Here is a 5,248-nt window from a genome sequence, read left to right on the forward strand (position 1 = left end):
GACCGAGTGCAATCTGACAGATGCTAGCAATCTCTCATCCAACTAATTAGCTAATTAATGCTGATTTCTTTTCTTTTTTTATTTAAAGAGAAAACAGAAGAGTTAATGCCCTTATCCAGAGTTCCCGATATAATGAAATTATGGCGATCTCTGTCCTTTCCCAAGGAAACTGTTTATTGTAGCTCCGCAGTGCCTAGGAGCTTCCTAGTCCGCGGTGCTGGAAGGAAATGGGAGAAAAGCTGAGACTGGAGCGAGGGAGACCAAAGAGGCAGGGGACCAAAGAGAGCTGAGAAGGGCTAGGCAATGATCATGGAGACCAAGCAAGGCATTGCCACCCAGTGAGCAGGAGTGAAGGTAAGAATCAAGCAGGCTCCAAATTCCAGGTGGACTTCAACCCCGCTGACCAACCTAAATCCTTCCCTCAGGGAAATGGAAAGTTGAGACGCAAAAGAAGCAGCGAATCCATCCAGAGGAAATCAGGGGACAGCATCAGAATAGTAGGTGAGTAATGTCTCTCATTCACAACCCTTGGGTAGATGAGTAATGTCTCCCATTCAGAAGTTAAATCACCAGAGATGAGATCAGCATGGGAAATCCAAAATCACAAAGCCTATTATACAATAAGCACTCCAAAATGTTTTGTTTTTTAATTTCATTATTTGGGGTCCTGAGTGTGAAAAGGGATTCCACCATCCAAGACTCTCAGAGGTGACTAAAATTCAGAGCCAAAATAGAGAAGTCCTTGGCTTCCGAAAGCTTTTCTTTACTGCATATAAGTCTCATGGCTCGCCTTTAAACTGTCTCTAGAGAATGGGGCCTGCATGTGTGATACATGAATTTACAAATGAAGAGGAAGGAAAACATAAAGCAGTTAAACAGAAGACTGTGGTAACTGACTTATGTTGAAGAGACTATGGTAATTGTCATCTGACTTCCCAGCATCAGCATACCCACCATAGATTTCTGCACCAATAATGAAGAATGAAAGTTATCAAATAAGAAGCAACTGGAGGAGCCCCTTTAATGACCCAATATGGTGCCAAAGAGATCCAGAGCCAGGACCTCCAATTATATAATCCCTAGTGAGAGTATTCCTCTAAGCAGGACCTGTAGGTCTCTGTTCTCCAACCTATAGGTACAATCCTTTTGGAGCAAATAACACAAGGTAAGGCAAGGCTTAACTATCCTATATAATAAAACCCTAATATGCACATCAACCGAAAGGCAGAATGACCGGTTGCTATGAGATGCACTGACCACCAGGGGGCAGACGCTCAATGCAGGAGAAGCCCCCTGGTGGTCAGAGCACTCCCACCGGGGGAGCACCACTCAGCCAGAAGCCTAGCTCGCGGCTGGTAAGCACAGCAGTGGTGGTGGGAACCTCTCCTGCCTCCACTGCAGACGGGCAGTAAGGAGCAATGGGTCCTGAACTGTGAGAGGGATGTCTGACTGTTGGCTTAGGCCCGCTCCTAAGATGGCAGTTGGACATCCCCCAAGGGGTCCCATACTGTGAGAGAGCACAGGCTGGGCTGAGGCCCCAGCCCCATCCCTCCATCCCCCCAGTGCACACGTGGACTGGGCCTCTAGTATTCGATATCAGTTTGGGATGTGTCAGGACAAAGGGCACCATCAATGTCAAGAGGATGATGAAGACAAGTAGAATAGCTCCATTCAAGAGACCAATTCCTGGTGTCAGAAAGGGTCCGGGCTGGGGCGGGTCTGCCTCGGGCCAGCCCATAGTGTGTGGGTTCTTGACTTCATGCAGGAAAGATTTCACAACGTAAGTCCGGGTGATTTTGAAAGTATGTTTATTAACACCGGGGACAGCGAAACAAAGAAAGGGCTTAGGATAGAACAAGCAGAAGGCGAGAGCCTAGGCAATGCTCTGCTTTGGCCCTCTAGAAATATTATAGGAGAGAATGAGCCATGCAGGGTGGCATAGACTCAGGGAGAAATAAGTCACAGGGACAGAAGTGAACCAAGGCAGAGCTGCTGTTAGCTCAATGGAAAGTCAGAGAAAAGGGTCCCTTGGAGACAGGTTGAGGGGGTTAGCCCAGGACAAGCTGCCACTGCTCACTCCTCCCCTGGTTGTGAGTGTCACTGGGACCCTTGGCATTTGGGAGAGAGAGAGAGAGAGACAGAGAGAGAGAGAGAGAGCAGAGATATGTGCCTGAGAAAGGAGGAAGAAAGACGTGTGCTCCAGTGGGAGCCCCCACTGGCTTCCTTTATCTTGAGGGGTTTTATCTGTTTTCTAAAGGCAGGAATTTTAGGGGATGTTTAGGGGGGGTTTCAATAGATTATTTATAAGCTTTCCAGGTGTGTCCTTTCAGGGCTGTGGTTTCCACTCATTGGCCGCTCCTAAGATGGCAGTTGGACATCCCCCAAGGGGTCCCATACTGTGAGAGAGCACAGGCTGGGCTGAGGCCCCAGCCCCATCCCTCCATCCCTTTGGGCCTCTAGTATTCGATATCAGTTTGGAATGTGCCAGGACAAAGGGCACCATCCCTAGGGTAGGGATGACCAGTCATGCATCTGGTCCTGATGTCAGCCATGGCATCACTCCATATGGTTTTGCTGCTTTTCTGGGCCTGGAGCTGAAACACAACTGAGTCCTAAATGCCATCCCTAGTTTGACCAAAACTCCGTCTCTGTGGTCAACAGACCTGAGGCTTTGTTCCTAAGGTTATTTGATGTGGGTCAGAACTTTACTGTCCTGAGAAACCAAAGCTTAGGGGACTGTCATGCAAGGAATCGTAAGGGAGTCATATGAATCTATTCTCTGACTCCTTGTTTCCCCTCTAAGGGGGTCTAAAACTACATGGCTAGCAATATGCCAGGGGAGAAAAGGTCAGGGGGTGGCCTGAGCCACATTACCAGCAATATGAAAGGTTGGGGGGTTCAATCTGCATAACCAACCATATCCTACGGGAAGAAAGGTCATCCTGGGGAGGAGGTCCTTGTTTTCCAGTTTTGCTGGTTGCTAGGCATGTGGGCTTTCTGCCTTGGTGACCTGTATCTGTCCCATCGCCCTTGCTCTGCAAGTGCCTATTATAACTGGGAGAGTCTTCACAACATGTCACTGCTAAGTACTTGAGCCAAAATAGAGCAGGGGGTGCTCTGAAATGGAGGGGGTGCCACTTTAGTCACCACGCCTTCACCAACAGCCATACCAGTCATGCCAGGATTGAAACATCTCCATTCAGACTACCCACTGCCCTCACAAAGAGTGAAAATGCCAGCTCATCCTGGAAAGAAGCAAACCCTCAGTGAGGTCCTCTTCTTTTATAAGAACCAAAGTCACTGTCTCCATCTTCATTCCGTGGATGAGGGAGCTGCCTACTTTGTGAGCAAGAAACAAAGGCACCAGGAGCAAGATGAAACCCTCCACGTAGGCCCACAAGCCCTAGACAGAGCAAGCAGGGAGGTCCAGCAGCAGGAGGCTCCATGAGTTCCCCCAATATCTGTGCCACCCACCAGTGAGAACCCGTCTACCTGCCTTGAGGGCCAGCTGGTTCACATACTGGATCTGGAATCCCAGAGACCTGCAATTTCCTTTGTAATCATAAAGGATACACACAAGCCCAAGAGGAAACGTCCAACTAATGGATCAGAACTGCCTTTGGGGGGTTGGTTTCTATCTTTGTACCATGAGAAGACTGGAATGAAGTTACCACAGAGAAAGATATGTGTATACACAGCTACTCGGCCCAATGCCTACTCAGAAGGATTTTCTTCCCACATGTACCCTTTATATCATCTTTGGTATATATGTCAGTCACTGGACATGGAGCGGATTGTTGGATAAATGAAATCCACTCTAAGTTCGGCTCTGATTTCTATGTCCCCTGCAAGATGACCGAAACCAGGTCATGGGAAAGAGGACTCAGACTCAGAAGACACAAAGCGGAGCTTTTGCAACCAGGACAGAATACAGGTCCAGGAATAGCTCAAGTCTAGGCATAGGAGACTGCAGGGCATGAAAAGCCATCCACTCAACAGGAAACACCCAAGCACCTAAAAGGTTTTGAAGACCCAGGACAAGTCCCTTCAACTTCTCCTCCCACCAGGCTCAGCTCCATCTAACTGACATATATGAAGCTTGGTTAAGATTAACATCTCAGACACTTCCTAAAGGGTCTCAGTTCCAGGGATGGCTGTGCTGCTGCCAGGTCTGTGGTAACAATCCCATTTCCCTCTTTTAGGTGGGACAGTAGTGCCTACTACCATGTGATTCACTGCATTGGAGAAGCAAGGATACTGATGAGAGTTGCACTCCTGCGAACACGGTGCTCTGAGTGGCGCTGAGTGTGATGGCCGTGGCCTGCAGCCTGCACACCACGTGGGTGCCCGCCTCGGGCACCGAGGCCCTGAGGCCTGAGGGCAGATGCTGTCTGGACATTGCACACCGGCCCCAGTGTGCCCTCCGTGGGTAAATGCACAGGCAATGGTACTAGAATAGTGGGAGTCAGCAATTTTGCACAGGAAACTTTGGGAGATGTTACTTAGTGTCATCTGCCTGAAGTTGGGACAAAATTGAACAAACAAGATGAGTTTGGTGCTTTGGAAAGTGTGAAAGCTGCTAGTGAACTCTATTCTCCTCTATCAGGAGAAGTTACTGAAATTAATGAAGTTCTTGCAGAAAACCCAGGAGTTGTCAACAAATCTTGTTGGGAAGATGGTTGGCTGATCAAGATGACACTGAGTAACCCCTCAGAATTAGATGCACCAATGAGTGAAGAGGCGTATGAGAAATACATAAAATCTATTGAGGAGTGAAAATGGAACCCCTAAATACTAAAGTATGAAACAACTTGACTGAGCATAGTTGTCTTAAATTAGTGGTGGATAGAAGAATTTTTGTTGTTGTTGTTAACCCATTGATTTTTTTTTTTTTTTTTTTTTTTTTTTTTTTTTTTAGAGAGAGAGAAACATTGATATGAGAGAGACATCGATTGGATGCCTCCCACACATGGGAACAAACCTGCAATCAAGGTATGTGCCCTTGACCGGGTACCGAGTGTGCAGGCTGATGCTCCAACCACTGAGCACACTGGCCAGGGCTGGATAGAAGATTTGAAATAGCAACTTCTAGTAATACCAATGGAAAAAGAAACTGCAACAATGCTATTGGAAGAAAATGCCCCTTGACTTCTTAATGATTGCAAATAAACACAACATGGTCTTCTTCACAACACCCTATGATTTTGAAGCTAGACTACAGTTGTAGTATCGAGAATTCCTGAAGTTA

At 47.4% G+C, this 5,248-nt stretch overlaps 1 pseudogene across 1 annotated transcript; it reads left to right on the forward strand.

Moving 5' to 3' along the window:
- Nucleotides 1-4,150: 4,150 nt before the first annotated feature.
- LOC307110507 (glycine cleavage system H protein, mitochondrial-like) lies at nt 4,151-4,776 on the forward strand (annotated as a pseudogene). The gene is made up of 2 exons: nt 4,151-4,169; nt 4,442-4,776. The product of its transcript is annotated as a glycine cleavage system H protein, mitochondrial-like (transcript).
- The last annotated feature ends 472 nt before the right edge of the window (nt 4,777-5,248 follow it).

Source organism: Cnephaeus nilssonii (genome assembly GCF_951640355.1).
Source record: "Cnephaeus nilssonii genome assembly, chromosome: 14".
NCBI classification, from domain to species: Eukaryota; Metazoa; Chordata; class Mammalia; order Chiroptera; family Vespertilionidae; genus Cnephaeus; species Cnephaeus nilssonii.